Source organism: Taudactylus pleione, unplaced genomic scaffold (assembly GCF_031769625.1).
Source record: "Taudactylus pleione unplaced genomic scaffold, aTauple2 ptg000419l, whole genome shotgun sequence".
Lineage (NCBI taxonomy): Eukaryota > Metazoa > Chordata > Amphibia > Anura > Myobatrachidae > Taudactylus > Taudactylus pleione.
The window spans coordinates 675,941-699,620 of record NW_028284821.1 but is presented as its reverse complement, the minus strand read 5'-3'; positions in this window follow the sequence as shown (position 1 = coordinate 699,620).

Here is a 23,680-nt window from a genome sequence, read left to right as displayed (position 1 = left end):
GCGCATCAGCCTAGTGCTGATGCGCTGTGTCTCTCTCCCGGCCGGCTCCACTGAGCATGCGCAGGATCTCGCAAGTATCGCGAGATCCACGCGTGCAGTCATGGAGCCGGTAGCCGCCGCTGTCCCTGCTGTGGGGATAGGCTAGCGCCAGGCTATAGCTGTCGATAACGACAGCTACAGCCGGCCGAACGGTCAGATGATCTGACCGTTCGTACATAGCCCAGGCTATCGGCGCTGCTATATTGTAGATAGGAGCGCCGATAATGACATAGCGCCCCTGTCATTTACCGCCCAGACCCCCGTTCATACATCGGGGAGAAGCGGTATCAGCGCTGATACCGCTTCTGGGCTTCGTACATCTACCCCATTGTGCCTTATAACCAATGCATGGAAATGATACTAAAGATCCCATTGAATGTATATATCTCTGTTTTTTTTTTTTTAAATATAACATCTACATAATGAGGAGATTGCTAGACTCTTCAGGGAGGTAGGGAGATTGCTACTATTTCAGGGAGAGTTGGCAAGTATGTAAATACTGTAGTATCCAAATGTTCTCTCCAAATTTACACAGGTTTCCATTGAGTGCTCTGGTTTCCTCCCACAGTCCAAAAACCTCCTGGCAGTATAAAGACCCCCACACACGGTGCGATTATTTACATGATTTGGCCGTTTTCGATCAATTGGAACTACCAATTGTGTAAAAAGTGCAGTGTGTGGGGATGATTACGATGCCGATGCGCGCTCCCGCTGACGCTGATCGTAGTTGCTGATCAATTGATCCTGCAGAAAGATATCGACCTATCTTTCACGATATGGCACACATATGGCTGCCACTGGAACTGGTTCCCTTGTATTTATTGATGATGTGACTGCTGACAAAAGCAGCAGAATGATTTCTGAAGTGTTTCGGGCAATATTATATGCTCATATTCAGTCAAATGCTTCAGAACTCATTGGACGGCGCTTCACAGTGCAGATGGACAATGACCCGAAGTATACTGCAAAAGCAACCAAAGAGTTTTTTAAGGCTAAAAAGTGGAATGTTATGCAATGGCCAAGTCAATCCCCTGACCTGAATCCGATTGAGCATGCATTTCACTTGATGAAGACAAAACTGAAGGGAAAATGCCCCAAGAACAAGCAGGAACTGAAGACATTTGCCGTAGAGGCCTGGCAGAGCATCACCAGGGAAGAAACCCAGCGTCTGGTGATGTCTATGCGTTCCAGACTTCAGGCTGTAATTGCCTGCAAAGGATTTGCAACAAAGTATTAAAAAGTGAAAGTTAGATTTAGGATTGTTTAGTTTGTCCCATTACTTTTGGCCCCTTAAAAAGTGGGAGGCACATATAGAAACCGTTGTAATTCCTACACCGTTCACCTGATTTGGATGTAATTACCCTCAAATTAAATCTGAAAGTCTGCAGTTAAAGCACATTTTGTTTGTTTCATTTCAAAGCCATTGTGGTGGTGAATAGAGGCCAAAATATGAGAATTCTGTCAATGTCCCAATATTTATGCACCTGACTGTATATGGGTATATATCACAGACACATGTCTATAATTTTCTTGTGTCCAGCGTTGACATTATTCCTCTCCTTTCTCTGTACCCCAGTTTCCATGCCTTTCCCCATTCCCCCTTTCCCTCTCTCTCTCACTTTACATGTGTTCCCCTACCTGTCTTTCCTCTCTTGCCTTGTTTTTCTCTCTTGCTCCCCCCATTATGTCCCTCTCCCATTTTTTACTCTCTTCCCCGCTGTTATCCACCACAATTCTTTATATCATATCTGGCCGATACATCAGCCCAGGACATGAACAGTCTATTGATGTTATCACATTACATTTGAGTGGGAAAGTATGTGAAAGGCTTTCTCATCATTATGATGTTCCTGGTAACAATGACAGCAGAGGGTTATGTGGTGTGCATCAGACAGGGGCTACTCCAGCGGCTCTATTGTAGGTCCCGTTGGTCATGTACTTGAATGGGCAGATCGTCATGAGCGTGGGCAGATGGCCCAGCTTGTTCTAGGTGTCTGCTGGTTTTTAACTATGTGAGAGAATTTAGGATTGGCATGTAGCTAGGGAGAGGACGGGGCATCCCTGCAGCTCTTTACAGAGTTTTCCCGGTGTGCAGGAATCCGTAGCTGCGTCACAGAGCTGTGTTAAGGGTATATGAAGAGGTTCAAGGACCTTTGCACTTAATATCAGCAATTGACATGCAGTGATGTGGCAATCCACTCTGCAAAATGATCGAATATTTATTCTAAGCAAATACCATAGCGTTCCAACAGCCAAATATTTTTACTTCTCAAACAGTGAGTAGAACTTGGGATGAGAATATTTCAGTGGGAGGCTCAATGTATTTATTTTCCTCTCACACACCTCACTGGCGCTTTGCCCAGAACAGGTGAGACACAGGTGTATATATAGAAAACTAGAACCACGACAGATGGAGATGAACAGATTTGCGGCTAAGACTCACAATGTGTCACATTAATTTATTTATTAACTTAATTTCTGTACCTCCCTCCATTCTAACTTAAATAACGTTCTTTCCACTTTGTGTGAGTTCTCGTATCATGATAATTGGTGTATTCCCAACTCATGCGCTTGTGATGACATCTTTCAGGCACAGAAAACACAGGAGTGAATCTGAAAAAAAAAAATCTGACTTTTTTTGTTTTTTTACTAGCAGAATTTCTGTAGATTTCTATGACTTAAAGCTGTATTCTATTAGAGGCGAAAAGTGAGTTTTGGCAAAAAGTTTTCGCTGATTTGTGCTTTTTGCCTGTTTTCTGCTTTCATTCTATTCAATTCCAGGACGTTTTCACCATTGCCAAAAACAGGTGAATATGTTTCTCCACCCAGAGGCAGGCGAATGTAGGGGGATGTAGTCGGCATCCCGGCGTGCAGGATGCCGATGGTCTTAATACCGGTGCCAAAATCCCGATAGGTCGGGATTCCAGCACCAGTATCCCAACCGTTGGCATCCCAAACATAAGTATCGGGGTGTTAGAGGGAGCGTTAGCTAGCGGGGTTAGGGTTAGGCACTAGGGGGAGGGTTAGGGTTAGGCACCGGGGAGGGAGGGTTAGGGTTATGGTAGGAGATAGAAAACTACTTACCATAGCATCCTATGGGTGTCGGTATTCAGGCTGTCGAGATGCTGCTGTCAGTATTTTGAACAGCAGCATACCGACAACCAGGATATCATACCCAACCCGAAATTAGGTGCAAAATCTCTATTTTGGGGTACAAATGTGGGGACTTGATTCAGAACAATTTGGACAAGCCCCCCTAATGACTAATAATGCCAAAAAAACACCCTAAAAATGACTTGTCATTTTTGGGGAAAAAATTTAAAAAGTGTTGGAAAATGGGTAAAAAGCAGTGGGCATGGTAGTAGGTTGAGACAAGTGTTTTTAGAATTGCAGGAGGCTGCAGCAGGTGTATTTTTAAGATTTTTTAAATCTTCACTTTAGAGACACCAAAATATACATGTACCCATTTGCATGTGCCCCAAATTTAACTACGGTACTTATTTTTCACCAAAAAATTGCTTTATATAATTTTTTCACACTTATGCACATATGCATATAACAGCCCTTAGACTCAATATAAGATCACTAAATACTTTTATTACGTCTTTTAATACTCCTCTATATTGATTCCCTGGGCCAGGTCTCACCCTATTACTTTTGGCCCAAAGACTCCAAAACACTAATATGTTGGAGAGGAGTGCGCTCCTGTGCTGTCTCCTTTCTCCTTCTGCAGCATACATGCTGGGCACTAGGACCCAGAGTCAGCAGAGGAGAGCCACCTCTGACCTGAGACTGTACTGCGCATGTGCAGCTGCAGCCATGTTCATTGTGTAGAAGTGCCATAGTACTGCGCAGTATTTAGTTATCTGAGGTGAGACATGTATTACCTGCTTTAGCTGCTGCTATTACTGCTGTATATAGGAAAATGTCTGCACATGACGTGAAAAGCCCTGCAGGCAGCGCATGAAGATAAGGTTATCATGAGGACAATAAATCGTAAGCATACACTGTACAGTACCAAGCTGAGTGCATGTTGGGACATTAATGAGCACATTGACAAGATGTTATTCATAGCTCAACAAATTACATCTGTAGGAGCCCAGGTGGATGATGAGGACTTTGTGATGGCAATGCTGCAGAACCTAATGCCTAAATTCTACTACTTAGTGGTAGCTTTATAATCCAGTATGACTAAGCTATCAATGGTGAGGGTTAAACTGCTGAGAGTGCTGCATTTTTCACTAGGGACACTAAGGGGTATATTGACTAAAGTGCAGATTTATAGAAGTGGAAATGTTGCCCATAGCAACCAATCAGATTCTAGCTATTATCTTCTATAAGGGGCTAGGTAAATGTTAAGTAGATCTGATTGGTTACCATGGGCAACATCTCCACTTCTAAAAACCTGCACTTTAGTTAATATACCCCTAAGTCTAAATAGCCTAAGTATAAGTGTTTGGTATGTCACACGGTTGGACATAAAACCTCTGATGCTTTAAATGAAACTGTCGCAGGAAGGATTGCTGGTTCATGGACTAAGGATCCACAAGGCATTTCAGTTACAATCGAGAATGGTTTACATCACTGAGCAAGTGTGATCCTTTTTTAACAGCCAGAGAGATCCAAGACAAAGTATTTAGAAACATGAAAGTAAGGACACTTACACTATGCTTAAGAGTGAGAGGCAAGGAAGTTGCAACTGATGTTTGTGCCTGACCTAGGGTCAGGCACAAACATTACTGTAAGTGTTCTTTATGAAAGAGTATATAGAGTCCATTTTGCTGTAAGTGTTCTTTATGAAAGAGTATATAGAGTCCATTTTGCAAGGGGTTGGTGTGTTGTATACAACCATAGAGGGATTGTTATTGATGCAGCAACCCGTTACTAGCACCAATACATCCTTGACACCAAACAATGTTGTGTACTGATGACTTGTAAGAAAAATAAATCACCTAAAAGTGGCTGTGTTTCAAAAGTCTACTCCACAATCAGGATATCGTAATACCAGAGGAGGTTGTGGTGCCAGACAAACCTGAATCTAGAAGTGTATCATAAGGTGAAACAACAAGTGAAAATGACCAGCTGAGGAACAGATGTTCCATAAGGAGTAATAAAGGAATACCCACAAAAAGATATGATGAAGAATATGCAAAATTCACCAGCTGTGATCCCAAAACACTCCTAGAGGCAATGACTGGCATGAATGGAAATCAGGAATAGACAGAGAAATTACATCCTTCCATAACAACAATATGTAAACTCTCATTGACAGGCCAAGTCACCATAAGACAATTAAAAACAAGTGGGTCTTCTGTAAGAAATCAAATGTAGACAGACTGTTGCCCGTTACAAAGCCCATCCTGTCACAAAAGGATATATACAGAAATCCGGAACTGACTACAATTAAATCTTCTTGCCACTGGCAAGGTACAGTACACTGCATTTAGTAATTGCTATATCTGTCATGTATGATTTGTTGATGTACCAGTTGGATTTTGACCCCAGCTATCTTGAATGGAGAGATATGTATGGAAACCCCTGAAAATTATACTGATGACATGTTCCAAGAAGGAAAACCTGTTTATTGAAGAAAGCATTATACGGTTTGAAGCAGAGCAGCTGTTGTTGGTACATAAAGTTATATGGACTTTATATGCTCAGAGACTGATCACTGTCGATACCGCAAAACAATAGAGCAGAGACTGTTAATCATTGTTGTATGAACAATGTTATTAGCAGGTCAGTAGAAGCACATAGTCAGTGTGAAGCATCTGCTAGAGCATAAGTTGAAGTTGAAAGACTTAAGGTCTGCACATCACCTGTTAGCTTTAAGTACCTTACAAAACTTAGAGAAAGGAACTGTCACAATCAACAAAGGTTAGTATATTGATGCAGTACTTAAAAAGATTGCAATGTTAGATGCAAAGTTAGTTAGTACTCCTATTGACAAAGACACTAAACGTACACGTCACCAACAAGTGAAGTAGAGATAGACTGTTGGAAGTCTGATGTATGCAAGTATTGTAACTCACCCCAACAGTACACATGCCGTAAGTCGAGTAAGCCAATTTGATATAAATCCTGGTAGAGAACACTGCACTGCGGTTAAAAGAATCCTGAAATACCTAAAGGTTCCTTGTGTTGGAAACGATGTGTGTGTTCAGATATTGATATGGCAGAATTATGTAGGTATATTTGGATATAACAGGTACAGTCAAACTCACTGGTACTGGAGTGAAGCTTGAGCAGTGCGGGTTCTATACAGCTCACCAGACAGTGAGTGTAAGATGCTTATGGGTATCAGTATAAGATACAGGAACAGTGTGAAGGCAGGTAAATCAGGTCTCTCACATTGAAATAAGTAGGAGACATCCATTTTCCATAATGTCACTCTACACAGTGGCAAGATGGTGCTGCGCATGCACATCATTAAATCCAGTGGCCATCTTGGTACAGGGAATGTAGTCTTTCTGGAGGGAAGTCTATGCAGTAGCGCACTCCTCTTTCAAAACCTTGAAGTTAGACTTTTCCAAGTCTGGGAATTCTGAACTGAAGCCTTTTTGTGACGCTGACTGGGGACAAGATGAGGATGACTGATGTTCTTACACAGAATATCTATTTGTACTTGCAGGCACAACCGTCAGCTGGGCAAGCAGAAGCAACCCACTGAAGCCCTTTATACCTCTGAGGCAGAGTATATGGCACTAACAGAGACTACCAAGGAGGCCTAATACTTAAAATACACTTTGTGTGTTTAATCTTTTGAATAGGGATGAAACCATCAATATAAAGTGTGGCAACAGTGGGGCAATAGACTTGTCCTGCAGCATAAAGCACTATACACTGTCTTAGCACATAGCTATCATACATAATTTCATCTATGAGCTGGTGGAGAAAAAGTTTATAAATGTCACCTTTGTACCAAATGAGAAAAATATCATTAACATAATGACAAAGGGACTAATGTCACAGCTCCTGAGTATGTTCCTGAAGGGAAGTGGACTAGAACATACTTAATACATTTATATGTTTTATGGTTTTATTTTATTGCATAACCTCTTTTTACAATAACAGGTGGACTTTGCAAAAATATTTTTGAGTAAAGTGGAATATGTGTTTATGTAACCGGAGACAGCTTAGAGTGAGAAGGTAGGGGGTGCTGAAGAAGAGTACGCTCCTACTCTGTTATCTTTCTCCTTCTGCAGCATACACACTGGGCACTAGGACCCAGAGTCAGAGGGAATGAGCGACCTCTGATCTGAGTCTACACAATGCATGTGCAGCTGGCTGCAGCCATCTTCACTGTGTAGAAGTGCCACAGTACTGCACACAAGTGCAGTGTGTAGCTCCCTGAGATGAAACCTGTATTATCTGCCATTAACCCCTGCTATCACCATTGTATATATGTTGGAATATGTGTGTACAGGTTGGTGTGGCAGAGTTACTGTAGTTTAGATACCAGCACATGCCCTGAGACAACGAACAACCCAACTGCTTAACCAGCGGAGTGATTTATTGATGGTAGATGCAATACAGCCATACTCACAGTTATACACACTGGTTATGTGGAGTGGAGTGGGGTGTATACAGCTCACTCTGGTCTGCCAATGCCTGTTACCTCTCCTCCACCCTGGTTACTTCATCTCACGCTCGTATCCAAGATTTTGCCCATGCAGCCCCCCGTCACTGGAATGAGCTCCCTCACTTGATCAGGCTCTCCCCAACCTTGAAGAGCTTCAATCGTGCACTGAAAACCCACCTGTTCATCAAAGCATATCCTTCCACCACATAACCGTGTCACCCGGTCGCTCTACCCACGCTCCTGCCTCAGCCATCTCCACCTTGCCTACTTCCTGCACTCAGGTCCCCCTCTACACACTCATGCCTCGTCATCTATCTGTCTACCCTCTCCTCTAGATTGTAAGCTCCTAGGAGCAGGGTCCTCCTCCCACTGTCTCACAGCCTTCTTCTCTAGCACTTCTATGACAGCCTTCACCTTCCCAGCTGTATTGTGTATAGAGAATAGTGTTGCTAATTGTTACTTGTGCTCTGTTTATAATTTGGTTACTGTATTGTAATGTAATGTTCTGTGTACCCTTTACTGTATGTACGGTGCTGCGGACCACTTGTGGCATCCTATAAATAAAATGTAATAATAATAATAATAATAACTCACCAGCTGGTGAGTGTATTCAGGTAGTGTGTAGCAGTGCATGCTCTTCTCAGGTCTCACATAGCTAAGTGGAAGACTTGCGTCTCCCACTGTGACGCTCTAACACAGTGAACATAATGGTGCTGCACATGTGCAGTACTAGGTTTGGTGGCCATATTGGTAAGGGAGTGAAGCCTCCTAGAGGTTCCAACTTGATGTCTGCGCAGTAGCGCTCTCCATCTTCTACCCCTCACTACAAACTTCTCCATGTTACAGAAACACTTTAGCTTCTTTGTAGCAGCCTATAAACAATACAGTGTTAGTCAAATTAGAAAACATCTGTCACGACCAGCGTTTCTCGGCATGGTGGTCGGCGGGTGATACCTGTGAGGATGCTATGGCGGGGGGCGTCTGGCGGTGGTGCTGGTGTCTGGCGGGGAGCATTGGCTGTGCGTAGTCCTGTTTGGGCATATTGTCACTCTGTGCTGGTTAGGCCTGGCAGTGCTTCTCTTCCGTTCTGGCATGGGCGCCGCCATCTTGCCTCCGGTCATGTGATTTAGTTGCCCTATCCTGGTGAGTCACATGCTCTCTCTGGCCTCTCACAGTGCGGCACTGGGTATTTAAGGGAGTGCCGAGCTTCCTATCATTGCCAGCGCAACGTGTTTCTCAGCGAGAGCTGAGAGAGAGAGTTCCTGAGCTAGTCTGCCTGCCACTTGGATTCTGCCAAGTCTGCTATACCTGCACCTGCTCCTAAACCCTGCTGGATACCCCTGCCTCCTCTTATTGCCGCTCCCACTGCCTGAGTACCTGTGTCAGTCACTTACCTTGCACCCTGCCTCCACTTGCATTTCCTCTGGACATTATTGTTTCTGCCAGCAATCACTTCAAGTCTGCTAATTCACTTCAGCCTGCCACTCACCCCAATCAGCAATTCCCTCCAACCTGCAGTTCTTTTCAGCCTCACAAACCCCGGAATACTGGATTACCTTCTGTTGTTACTACCTGGACTTTTTCCCATTTGCATCACTACAGTTCCCAAGTGCACTTAGTGCTAAACCCGGACTTTCTGTTTTGCCATTTTCATGTCTGTCAAACCACTTATTAAAAATTCCACATTTATTTTTAAATCAGCTCCAGTGTCTGCTCCTTATACCACTCTGGGTCCACAACAAGACCAGAACCTCACAGTTTGCAATGGCCCAATGGACTCGGCCACTGGACAGGAGTCTGTAGCAGATTTATTCCAGTGAATCGCAGGCCGTTTGGAAAACCTGGAAGCTATACAGCACCAAAATGGTCCAGATTCTACAGGAGATGTTTAAACGACAGGATAATCTGCAAACCTTGTTATCCACCCCTGGGGTGTCAGCAACTACACCTACTCCTGTGCCTGGTAATACAGGGAACAGGGTATCTCCTCGTTTACATCTTCCTATGACAAGCAAGTTCAACGGCAATCCTAAGCTCTGTCGTGGCTTTCTGAATCAGTGTGATATACACTTTACCCTGCAGCCTGATAACTTTCCTACTGCAAGAACTAAAGTGGCATACATTGTGTCGCTGTTGTCCGGTTCGGCTTTAGATTGGGCTTACCCACTCTGGGAGCGTTCTGATTCGCTGCTGGATAACTAGGCTGACTTTGTATCATCATTTAGGAGGATTTTCGACAAACCTGGATGCACTGTGTCAGCATCGTCCAGTATCATGACCCTAAGACAAGGATCCCGCCCTGTCAGCCAATATGCCGTGCAGTTTCAGATTTTAGCATCAGAGCTCAAGTGGAATGAGGAAGCCCTCACCTCAACTTTCTGGCATGGGCTTTCTGACCGACTAAAAGATGATCTGGTCACCCGTGACTTTCCTGCTAACTTAAACGATATGATTTCCCTCTGTAATAAGATTGACCTATGCTTCAGAGAACGTCAGGATGAAAAGCACAGAACTGACCGGCAAAGGTCATCTACTCCTCCCTCTACTACCCGTCCAAACCCTCCTTCTACAGATGAAGAGCCTATGCAGGTGAATCATACCCATCTCTCCAAAGAGGAACGCCAGAGAAGAATATTAAAAACCTCTGCCTATACTGTGGAGATGCGGGACACCTGGTGGCCTCCTGTTCCCGTAAGTCGGGAAACGCCCGATCCTAACTGACCTTGGGGACATCAAGTTAGGAGTAATGAGTCTGTCCTCAACCTGTAAAGATTTCGTAATAAACTTAGCCTTAGATTTCAAGTCAAAGCTGGTCTTTGTTGCTGCTTTGTTGGATTCCAGAGCGGCCGGAAATTTCATGACCTCCAGTTTGATTGACAAATTACAGATTCCTTGTTCTTCTCTCAAGCATTCGATTTCCTTGACCGCCGTAGATGGGTGGCCTTTGACTAATAGAGTAGTTACCAAAGAAACTCAGCCAGTACTGGTCCGTATTGGAGCCCTGCATTCTGAGTCTCTGAGATTCTTAGTGATTCCTGAAGCCTCTCAAGATATCATCTTAGGGCTACCCTGGTTATGCCTGCACAATCCCAGGATAGATTGGTGCTCTATGCAAATCCTTTCATGGGGAGCTGACTGTCAGAAATCCTGTATTCCTAAGACACAACCTGTAAGGAAAACAGGCTCTTCAATACACTTCCGGTTCCGGCTGAATGAAGTACTGTAAGCGGCTTCAAGGCTTAGCTCCGCTCCGTTCCCGGAAGTCACTCACCTTATCATGGCTGCATAGCAGCTTCTCATCTGAGGACGCCCGCTGCCTAACCTCTGCCTGAAGTGCATGGAGAGGTTTTTGACTCCGGCAGCACACGCGAGCCAGTTACCGCCGCGTCAGGAGAAAAGACGGGCGGATCCTAAAATGGCGCCGGGCACCGGCGCTGACTCAGCTCCAAGCTCTCCAGCGGCTAAGAAGGCAGCAGCGCATCAAGACTCCTCCAATTCACTGCAGGTACGACGAGCGCTTGATCCCCCTGTTACATATGGGGATGTTGTAGAGGCCATTAAAGCTACTATAGGACCTCTATTAACCAAAGCAGTCACAGATATAACATCAGTTACAAGCACTTTCACAAAGAGTCTCGGACACTGAAAACAGATTAGGAGCTGTTTGTCATGATATGGCAGATGTACAATGTGCAGTTACTCGACTAGAGAAGGAGAATTATCAATTATGGAGTAAATTGGATGACATGGAGAATCGCTCGTGGAGAAACAATATCAGACTAGTAGGTCTACCTGAATCAATAAAAGGGCCAGCACTAGTTGATTTTGTGAAACATACTCTCCCTTCCTTACTAGAAATCGTAGATGAGTGCAAGGATTTGGTGGTAGAACGAGTACATAGGGTGGGACCTCCCCCTAAAACTTCTAATGCACGCCCGAGGGTAACCCTATTTCGATGCCTCAACTACCTACACAAAGCCGCATTTTGGTCAGCATCCAGGAAGAATAAATCTATTCAATGGGAAGGAAATAAACTTTACATATTTCAAGACTTTTCTGCTGAGCTCTCCAGAGCATGCAAAGCATTTTCCTCCATTTGCTCAGTTTCTAGTTAAGGAAAAAAAGAAATTCGCTTTGCTTTATCCGGCTAAGCTCTGCATTTATGAAGGTGATACGTTTATGGACTTTTCCTCTCCAGAAGATGCTTATGCTTATTTCCAGGATGAAGAGCAGGCAAACAGCTATGATATTTCTGATCCCCCTCCCATACCACCCTGATTGCATACTACTAGTCTCACCATGCTTTCTCATAACTGAGATTGAAAGAATCTTAGTATGACATTTAAATGCTGGGAATTAGTTATAAAAAAAAAAAAAATATATATATATATATATATAGTAGGGGTGTGCACCGGCCACTTTTCGTGTTTTGTGTTTTGGTTTTGGATCTGGATCTTTCTTCGTGTTTTGGATCTGGATTGGTTTTGCCAAAACCACCCTTCCGTGTTTTGGGTTCTGGGTTTTGTGTTTTGGATCTGTATTTTTTTTTAAAAAAGCATAAAAACTGCTAAAATCACAGAATTTGTAGGTTTTTCTGCTCCTATGCTATTATTAACCTCAATAACCTTAATTTCCACTCATTTCCAGTCTATTCTGAACACCTCACACCTCACAATAGTGTTTTTATGTCCAAAACGTTGCACCGAGGTAGCTGGATGACTATGCTAAGCGACACGAGTGGGCGGCACAAACACGTGACCCATCTAGGCGTGAAACTGCAGTGGCAGACAGGATGGCAGTTTGAAAAACTAGGCCCCAAACTGTACATAATGCAAAGAAAAAAAAGAGGTGCAAGATGGAATTGTCCTTGGGCCCTCCCACCCACCCTTATGTTGTATAAACAGGACATGCACACTTTAACAAACCAATCATTTCAGCGCCAGGGTCTGCCACACAACTGTGGCTGAAATGATTGGTTCGTTTGGGCCCCCACAAAACAAGCTGGCAATTAATGTGTCCCTGCACAAACTGGCTCTATGGAGGCAAGATGTCATCCTCATCCTCCTCATCCACCGATTCCTCACCCTCTTCAGTGTGTACATCCTCATCCTCACAAAGTATTAACTCGTCCCCACTTGAATCCACCACCACAGGTCCCTCTGTACCTTCTGGAGGCTGGTCTCCCTGGAAGAGCTGATAATTCATTTTGATGAACATCATCTTCTCCACATTCTGTGGAAGCAACCTCCTACGCCTTTCGCTGACAAGGTTCCCGGCTGCACTAAACACTCTTTCGGAGTACACACTGGAGGGGGGGCAACTCAGGTAAAATAGAGCCAGTTTGTACAGGGGCCTCCAAATTGCCTCTTTTTCCTGCCAGTACAGGTATGGACTGTCTGCCATGCCTACTTGGATGCTGTCACCGATGTAATCCTCCACCATTCTGTCAATGGTGACAGTATCATATGCAGTGACAGTAGACATGTCAGAAATTGTTGCCAGGTCCTTCAGTCCGGACCAGATGTCCAAACTTGGTCCTGCCTGCCCTGCATCACCGCCAGCGGGTTGCTTAGGATACCTAAGTTTTTTCCTGGCAGCCCCAGTTGCAGGAGAAAATGAAGAAGGAGCCGTTGACGTGTCACGTTCAGCTTCAGCTGACAGTGTGTTCACCAGCAGGTCTTTGCACCTCTGCAGGCTTGTGTCGGCCGGAAAGAGAGACACCACATAGGCTTTAAACCTAGGATCGAGCACGGTGGCCAAAACGTAGTGGTCTGATTTCAACAGATTGACCACCCTGGAATCCTGGCAAAGCGAATGAAGGGCTTCATCCACAAGTCCCACATGCCGAGCGGAATCGCTCCGTCTTAGCTCCTCCTTCACTTTCTCCAGCTGCTTCTGCAAAAGCCTGATGAGGGGAATGACCTGACTCAAGCTGGCAGTGTCTGAACTGACTTCACGTGTGGCAAGTTCGAAGGGCTGGAGAACCTTGCACAACACGGAAATCATTCTCCACTGCGCTTGAGTCAGGTGCATACCCCCTCCTTTGCCTATGTCATAGGTGGATGTATAGGCTTGTATGGCCTTTTGCTGCTCCTCCATCCTCTGAAGCATATAGAGGGTTGAGTTCCACCGCGTCACAACCTCTTGCTTCAGGTGATGGCGGGGCAGGTTCAAGAGTGTTTGCTGGCGCTCCAGTCTTCGGCACGCAGTCGCTGAATGGCGAAAGTGGCCAGAAATTTTTCGGGCCACCCAAAGCGTCTCCTGCACGCCCCTGTCGCTTTTCAGAAAATTCTGCACCACCAAGTTTATTGTGTGAGCAAAACATGGGACGTGCTGGAATTTGCCCAGATGTAATGCCCGCACAATATTGGTGGCGTTGTCAGATATCACAAATCCCCAGGAGAGTCTAAGTGGGGTAAGCCACTGGGCGATGATTTCCCTCAGTTTCTCTAAGAGGTTGTCGGCGGTGTGCCTCTTACTGAAACCGGTGATACACAGCGTAGCCTGCCTTGTAACGAGCTGGCATTTCTGAGATGCTGCTACTGGTGACGCTGCTGCTGTTGCTGCGTAAGGTGATACATCTACCCAGTGGGCTGTCACAGTCATATAGTCCTTAGTCTGCCCTGTTCCACTTGTCCACATGTCCGTGGTTAAGTGGACATTGTGTACAACGGCATTTTTCAGGACACTGAGGACACTTTTTCTGACGTTTCTGTACAGTCTCGGTATCGCCTGCCTAGTGAAGTGGAATCTAGACGGGATTTGGAACCGGGGACACACTACCTCCATCAATTGTCTAAATCCCACTGCACTAATGGCGGATACCGGACGCACGTCTAACACCAACATAGCAGTCAAGGCCTCAGTTATACGTTTTGCTTCAGGATGACTGCTGTCGTACTTCATCCTCCTCGCTAAGGACTGTTGGAGGGTCAATTGTTTAGTAAAAGTAGTGGTGTTCCTACTTCCTCTCTGGGATGATGAACGACTCCCAGCAGCAGCAACAGCAGCAGCGGCAGCAGTAGGCGTAGCAATGCAGGATCCTCCGGAGGAATCCCGGATAGGAGAGTCAGTCATGCCAGTGACATGGCCTGCAGGACTACTTCCGATCCTAACTAAGGAGGAAATTGACGAGGAGGGAGTTGACGGTGTGGTTTGCAGGCGCTTGGATACAACAGGACAACGGGATTTAGGTGTCCCTGGACTGCTTACGGTCTTAGCCAAAGTTTCTGAACTTGACAGTAACTTTTTATGAACGCGCTGCAGGTGCCGTATAAGGGAGGATGTTCCTAGGTGGTTGACGTCCCTACCCCTACTTATTTCACCTTTACATATGGTACATATGGCAAGACAGTTGTTGTCCGGATTTGGATAGAAATATTGCCAGATCAAAGAGGTGGAATGTTTGGTCTTCTGCCCAGGCATGACCGTGATGGGCTTTTTCATCCCACGGACAACAACTGTCTCCCCCGGAGCCTGATTTAAACAAACCACATCACCATCAGAATCCTCCTCGCCAACTTCCTCCTCAGCGCCAGCTACACCAGTATCCTCATCCTGTTGTACTTCAACAGTGACATCTTCAATTTGCATATCAGCAAGTGGACTGTGGGTGCTCCTTTCAGCACTTGCAGGGGGCGTGCAAATGGTGGAAAGAGCCACCTCTTCCCATCCAGTGCTGGGAAGGTCAGGCATCGCAACCACCACCACACTTGGACTCTCCTTGGGGATTTGTGATATCTTCTTAGAAAGCACAGTTCTTCGCTGTGCTTTTGCCAGCTTAACTCTTTTGATTTTTTTAGTGGGAGGAGGGCTTCCATCGTCATGTGAAGCTGAACCACTAGTCATGAACATACTAGGGATCGACCTTAGCCGTTCCTTGCCACTCCGTGTCGTAAATGGCATATTGGCAAGTTTACGTTTCTCTTCAGCTGATTTAAATGTCTTTTTCAAGGTCATTTTCCTGAACTTTGCCATTTGGGATTGTATGTGCCCTCTACTATGACATTGGGCATCGGCCTTGGCAGACGACGTTGATGGCATGTTATCGTCTATGTCATGACTAGTGGCAGCAGCTTCAGCACTAGGAGGAAGTGGTTCTTGATCTTTCTCTATTTTATTTTTATCGGAGAAAGTTTGGTCCTCCATTTATGTTATATCGATTTGATATATACGTGCGGCTAAACACAGAAAATAATTTTTTTGGGGGTTTGGACTGGAGTGTACTTTGTGGGTTACAGCACCCTTTAACGGTCAAGCCAGCCGGCCCTTTACTTATGACACAGGCGCACGCTTGGCACTACTTTGTTGATGCACGTGCGGCTACTGCGCACACAATTCACAAACACAGAAAATAATTTTTTTTTTGGTTTGGACTGGAGTGTACTTTCGGGGGTTACAGCACCCTTAACGGTCAAGCCAGCCGGCCCTTTACTTATGACACAGGCGCACGCTTGGCACTACTTTGTTGATGCACGTGCGGCTACTGCGCACACAATTCACAAACACAGAAAATAATTTTTTTTTGGTTTGGACTGGAGTGTACTTTCGGGGGTTACAGCACCCTTTAACGGTCAAGCCAGCCGGCCCTTTACTTATGACACAGGCGCACGCTTGGCACTACTTTGTTGATGCACGTGCGGCTACTGCGCACACAATTCACAAACACAGAAAATAATTTTTTTTTTGGTTTGGACTGGAGTGTACTTTGGGGGTTACAGCACCCTTTAACGGTCAAGCCAGCCGGCCCTTTACTTATGACACAGGCGCACGCTTGGCACTACTTTGTTGATGCACGTGCGGCTACTGCGCACACAATTCACAAACACAGAAAATAATTTTTTTTTTGGTTTGGACTGGAGTGTACTTTCGGGGGTTACAGCACCCTTAACGGTCAAGCCAGCCGGCCCTTTACTTATGACACAGGTGCACGCTTGGCACTACTTTGTTGATGCACGTGCGGCTACTGCGCACACCATTCACAAACACAGAAAATAATTTTTTTTTTGGTTTGGACTGGAGTGTACTTTCGGGGGTTACAGCACCCTTAACGGTCAAGCCAGCCGGCCCTTTACTTATGACACAGGCGCACGCTTGGCACTACTTTGTTGATGCACGTGCGGCTACTGCGCACACAATTCACAAACACAGAAAATAATTTTTTTTTGGTTTGGACTGGAGTGTACTTTCGGGGGTTACAGCACCCTTAACGGTCAAGCCAGCCGGCCCTTTACTTATGACACAGGCGCACGCTTGGCACTACTTTGTTGATGCACGTGCGGCTACTGCGCACACAATTCACAAACACAGAAAATAATTTTTTTTTTGGTTTGGACTGGAGTGTACTTTCGGGGGTTACAGCACCCTTAACGGTCAAGCCAGCCGGCCCTTTACTTATGACACAGGCGCACGCTTGGCACTACTTTGTTGATGCACGTGCGGATACTGCGCACACAATTCACAAACACAGAAAATAATTTTTTTTTGGTTTGGACTGGAGTGTACTTTCGGGGGTTACAGCACCCTTTAACGGTCAAGCCAGCCGGCCCTTTACTTATGACACAGGCGCACGCTTGGCACTACTTTGTTGATGCACGTGCGGCTACTGCGCACACAATTCACAAACACAGAAAATATATTATATTTTTAGCACTTGGGGGGAGCACCCCTGATGGACAGAGCACCCCCTGGACAACACTACAGCACCTCTTTAGGACTGGGACACTGCACAGGACTTTGGAGTGGACACAGCCCCTATGGAGAACTGACTGCACAACACAGTCCAGCCAGCCCCTATGGACTTTGAAGTAGTGGACACAGCCCCTATTAACAACAGCAGCACAGCACAACACAGCCAGCCCCTATGGACTTTGAAGTAGTGGACAACAGCAGCACTACACTACACTACACTACACAGCCCTAACTCCCACCCTCCCTCTTCACTGTCCACAGCCGAGTGAGAAAATGGCGCCGACGTGGGTACCTTATATAGGATCCAAAACCCGCGAGACTCGGAAGGCGGGAAGATGACGTTTTGCCTCGATTTCAGAATCCGAGTCAGGCGGGAAAAGTCGAGCCTGACTCGGATCGGACTCGGATCGGGGGGGCTCGGGGGGGTTCGGATTTCAGAAATCCGAACCCGCTCACCCCTAATATATATATATATATATATATATATAGTGGTTCTCATCAGCCTCTCTTCTATTACATAATTTTTTTCCCAATATTATGCACTTACTGTTTCATGTAATGAATATTGGGCCGAGCTAGATAGAAATGTTGATCATTTATCACAATTAGAATGTGTCATACGTATTTTGGTTCTTTAATTAGTAAGGTGTTCACCTTGAAAAGCTTTTTGTTAAGTGATTATAATCTGTTTTTTTATGCAAGCTAATTGCTGCAGATTTATCTTTCCAATAATCAGATCCTGAGGATTTTGGATTTTGATTCTCTTACTGGTTATAAACCCTCAGAGCTTGTAGTTTTATAGCCGGGAATGGAATCTGGTGTAATGCCTACCGGAATTACTAAATACATTTACAAAGATATATATAAGGGTTAATCTGCTGGAAGTCAATAGACAAATATTTTCTCTTACTTCCTGAGTTAAGAATATTTTGCTTTTTCTTTTGGCTGACAGTTTTTTTTTCTTTCTTTTATTATTATGTCTTTTTCTTCCCCTCTGCATTCCCTCTCGTTGTCTTGTATGTCTTCTTCCCTTTTGAATCCACCCACGCAGCCAATATGTACTATTGTCGAAGTAATCCTAGGTAGTCCACTATGCTCAAAAATTATAGAAACATATGTCTAAGATAATAATTGGTTCTCTAAACGTTGGAGATATACATTCACCAGCCAATAGAAGAAAAATGTTGTTATATCTATCAAAACATAACATAGATCTTGTATGTATACAAGAGACACACCTAATCTACTCTGAAATGCGTAAATTACAAATGTTAAAATTAGGGGTGAGCGGGTTCGGATTTCTGAAATCCGAACCCCCCCGAGCCCCCCCGATCCGAGGCAGATCCGAGTCAGGCTCGACTTTTCCCGCCTGACTCGGATCTGAAATCGAGGCAAAACGTCATCATCCCGCCTTCTGAGTCTTGCGGGTTTTGGAACCTATATAAGGTACCCGCGTCGGCGCCATTTTCTCTCTCGGCTGTGGACAGTGAAGAGGGAGGGTGGGAGTTAGGGCTGGCTGGGCTGTGTAGTGTAGTGTAGTGCAGAGTAGTGTTGTGCTGTGCTGTGCTGCGCTGTGCTGCTGTTGTCCACTACTTCAAAGTCCATAGGGGCTGGCTGTGTTGTGCTGTGCTGCTGTTGTTAATAGGGGCTGTGTCCACTACTTCAAAGTCCATAGGGGCTGGCTGGACTGTGTTGTACAGTCAGTTCTCCATAGGGGCTGTGTCCACTCCAAAGTCCTGTGCAGTGTCCCAGTCCTAAAGGGGTGCTGTAGTGTTGTCCAGGGGGTGCTCTGTCCATCAGGGGTGCTCCCCCCAAGTGCTAAAAAAAATAATATTTTTTGTGTGTTTGTGAACTGTGTGTGCAGTAGCCGCACGTGCATCAACAAAGTAGTGCCAAGCGTGCGCCTGTGTCTTAAGTAAAGGGCCGGCTGGCTTGACCGTTAAAGGGTGCTGTAACCCCCAAAGTACACTCCAGTCCAAACCAAAAAAAAATATATTTTCTGTGTTTGTGAATTGTGTGCGCAGTAGCCGCATGTGCAATAACAAAGTAGTGCCAAGCGTGCGCCTGTGTCATAAGTAAAGGGCCAGCTGGCTTGACCGTTAAAGGGTGCTGTAACCCCCAAAGTACACTCCAGTTCAAACCAAAAAAAAAATAATTTTCTGTGTTTGTGAATTGTGTGCGCAGTAGCCGCACGTGCATCAACAAAGGAGCAGCGCCAAGCGTGCGCCTGTGTCCCATAAGTAAAGAGCCGGCTGGCTCATTTCTTAAAGGCTGGTGTAACTCACAAAGTGCACTACTCTCCAGCAAAAATAAAAAAATATTTTCTGTGTTTAGCCGCACGTATATATCAAATCGATATAACATAAATGGAGGACCAAACTTTCTCCGATAAAAGTAAAATAGAGAAAGATCAAGAACCACTTCCTCCTAGTGCTGAAGCTGCTGCCACTAGTCATGACATAGACGATAACATGCCATCAACGTCGTCTGCCAAGGCCGATGCCCAATGTCATAAAGGAGGGCACATACAATCCCAAATGACAAAGTTCAGGAAAATTACCTTGAAAAAAACATTGAAATCAGCTGAAGAGAAACGTAAACTTGCCAATATGCCATTTACGACACGGAGTGGCAAGGAACGGCTAAGGTCGATCCCTAGTATGTTCATGACTAGTGGTTCAGCTTCACATGACGATGGAAGCCCTCCTCCCACTAAAAAAATCAAAAGAGTTAAGCTGGCAAAAGCACAGCGAAGAACTGTGCTTTCTAAGAAGATATCACAAATCCCCAAGGAGAGTCCAAGTGTGGTGGTGGTTGCGATGCCTGACCTTCCCAGCACTGGACGGGAAGAGGTGGCTCTTTAAACCATTTGCACGCCCCCTGCAAGTGCTGAAAGGAGCACCCACAGTCCACTTGCTGATATGCAAATTGAAGATGTCACTGTTGAAGTACAACAGGATGAGGATACTGGTGTAGCTGGCGCTGAGGAGGAAGTTGGCGAGGAGGATTCTGATGGTGATGTGGTTTGTTTAAATCAGGCTCCGGGGGAGACAGTTGTTGTCCGTGGGATGAAAAAGCCCATCACGGTCATGCCTGGGCAGAAGACCAAACATTCCACCTCTTTGGTCTGGCAATATTTCTATCCAAATCCGGACAACAACTGTCTTGCCATATGTACCTTATGTAAAGGTGGAATAAGTAGGGGTAGGGACGTTAACCACCTAGGAACATCCTCCCTTATACGGCACCTGCAGCGCGTTCATAATAAGTTACTGTCAAGTTCAGAAACTTTGGCTAAGACCGTAAGCAGTCCAGGGACACCTAAATCCCGTTGTCCTGTTGTATCCAAGCGCCTGCAAACCACACCGTCAACTCCTTCCTCGTCAATTTCCTCCTTAGTCAGGATCGGAAGTAGTCCTGCAGGCAATGTCACTGGCATGACTGACTCTCCTATCCCGGATTCCTCCGGAGGATCCTGCATTGCTACGCCTCCTGCTGCCGGTGCTGCTGTTGCTGCTGCTGGGAGTCGTTCATCATCCCAGAGAGGAAGTAGGAACACCACTACTTTTACTAAACAATTGACCCTCCAACAGTCCTTAGCGAGGAGGATGAAGTATGACAGCAGTCATCCTGAAGCAAAACGTATAACTGAGGCCTTGACTGCTATGTTGGTGTTAGACGTGCGTCCGGTATCCACCATTAGTGCTGTGGGATTTAGACAATTGATGGAGGTAGTGTGTCCCCGGTTCCAAATCCCGTCTAGATTCCACTTCACTAGGCAGGCGATACCGAGACTGTACAGAAACGTCAGAGAAAGTGTCCTCAGTGTCCTGAAAAATGCCGTTGTACCCAATGTCCACTTAACCACGGACATGTGGACAAGTGGAACAGGGCAGACTAAGGACTATATGACTGTGACAGCCCACTGGGTAGATGTATCACCTTACGCAGCAACAGCAGCAGCGTCACCAGTCGCAGCATCTCAGAAATGCCAGCTCGTTCCAAGGCAGGCTACGCTGTGTATCACCGGTTTCAGTAAGAGGCACACCGCCGACAACCTCTTAGAGAAACTGAGGGAAATCATCGCCCAGTGGCTTACCCCACTTAGACTCTCCTGGGGATTTGTGATATCTGACAACGCCACCAATATTGTGCGGGCATTACATCTGGGCAAATTCCAGCACGTCCCATGTTTTGCTCACACAATAAACTTGGTGGTGCAGAATTTTCTGAAAAGCGACAGGGGCGTGCAGGAGACGCTTTGGGTGGCCTGAAAAATTTCAGGCCACTTTCGCCATTCAGCGACTGCATGCCGAAGACTGGAGCGCCAGCAAACACTCTTGAACCTGCCCCGCCATCACCTGAAGAAAGAGGTTGTGACGCGGTGGAACTCAACCCTCTATATGCTTCAGAGGATGGAGGAGCAGCAAAAGGCCATTCAAGCCTATACATCCACCTATGACATAGGCAAAGGAGGGGGTATGCACCTGACTCAAGCGCAGTGGAGAATGATTTCCGTGTTCTGCAAGGTTCTCCAGCCCTTCGAACTTGCCACACGTGAAGTCAGTTCAGACACTGCCAGCTTGAGTCAGGTCATTCCCCTCATCAGGCTTTTGCAGAAGCAGCTGGAGAAAGTGAAGGCGGAGCTAAGATGGAGCGATTCCGCTCGGCATGTGGAACTTGTGGATGAAGCCCTTCATTCGCTTTGCCAGGATTCCAGGGTGGTCAATCTGTTGAAATCAGACCACTACATTTTGGCCACCGTGCTCGATCCTAGGTTTAAAGCCTATGTGGTGTCTCTCTTTCCGGCCGACACAAGCCTGCAGAGGTGCAAAGACCTGCTGGTGAACACACTGTCAGCTGAAGTGGAACGTGACACGTCAACAGCTCCTTCTTCATTTTCTCCCGCAACTGGGGCTGCCAGGAAAAAACTTAGGTATCCTAAGCAACCCGCTGGCGGTGATGCAGGGCAGGCAGGACCAAGTTTGGACATCTGGTCCGGACTGAAGGACCTGGCAACAATTTCTGACATGTCTACTGTCACTGCATATGATACTGTCACCATTGACAGAATGGTGGAGGATTACATCGGTGACAGCATCCAAGTAGGCATGTCAGACAGTCCATACCTGTACTGGCAGGAAAAAGAGGCAATTTGGAGGCCCCTGTACAAACTGGCTCTATTTTACCTGAGTTGCCCCCCCTCCAGTGTGTACTCCGAAAGAGTGTTTAGTGCAGCCGGGAACCTTGTCAGTGAAAGGCGTAGGAGGTTGCTTCCACAGAATGTGGAGAAGATGATGTTCATCAAAATGAATTATCAGCTCTTCCAGGGAGACCAGCCTCCAGAACGTACAGAGGAACCTGTGGTGGTGGATTCAAGTGGGGACTAGTTAATACTTTGTGAGGATGAGGATGTACACACTGAAGAGGGTGAGGAATCGGTGGATGAGGAGGATGAGGATGACATCTTGCCTCCGTAGAGCCAGTTTGTGCAGGGACACATTAATTGCCAGCTTGTTTTGTGGGGGCCCAAACGAACCAATCATTTCAGCCACAGTTGTGTGGCAGACCCTGGCGCTGAAATGATTGGTTTGTTAAAGTGTGCATGTCCTGTTTATACAACATAAGGGTGGGTGGGAGGGCCCAAGGACAATTCCATCTTGCACCTCTTTTTTTTCTTTGCATTATGTACTGTTTGGGGCCTAGTTTTTCAAACTGCCATCCTGTCTGCCACTGCAGTATCACGCCTAGATGGGTCACGTGTTTGTGCCGCCCACTCGTGTCGCTTAGCATAGTCATCCAGCTACCTCGGTGCAACCTTTTGGACATAAAAACACTATTGTGAGGTGTGAGGTGTTCAGAATAGACTGGAAATGAGTGGAAATTAAGGTTATTGAGGTTAATAATAGCATAGGAGCAGAAAAACCTACAAATTCTGTGATTTTAGCTGTTTTTATGCTTTTTTTCAAAAAAATACAGATCCAAAACACAAAACCCAGAACCCAAAACACGGAAGGGTGGTTTTGGCAAAACCAATCCAGATCCAAAACACGAAGAAAGATCCAGATCCAAAACCAAAACACAAAACACGAAAAGTGGCCGGTGCACACCCCTAGTTAAAATGGGTATTAGTAGCGCCTGCACCTTACTCATCCAAAGCTAGAGGAGTAGCAATATTAGCGAAAAGATCATTACCATTAGAAATTTTATCAACACATGCAGACCCAGAAGGTAGATTTATTATAGCAACAGTGAAAATGTATAATACATCTTATGTATTATGTAGTATTTATGCACCTAATACGTACTCAAATTTTTTTTTACAATCTTTAATTTCTATTTTGAGTATCCATGCCTCTGAAAATCTGA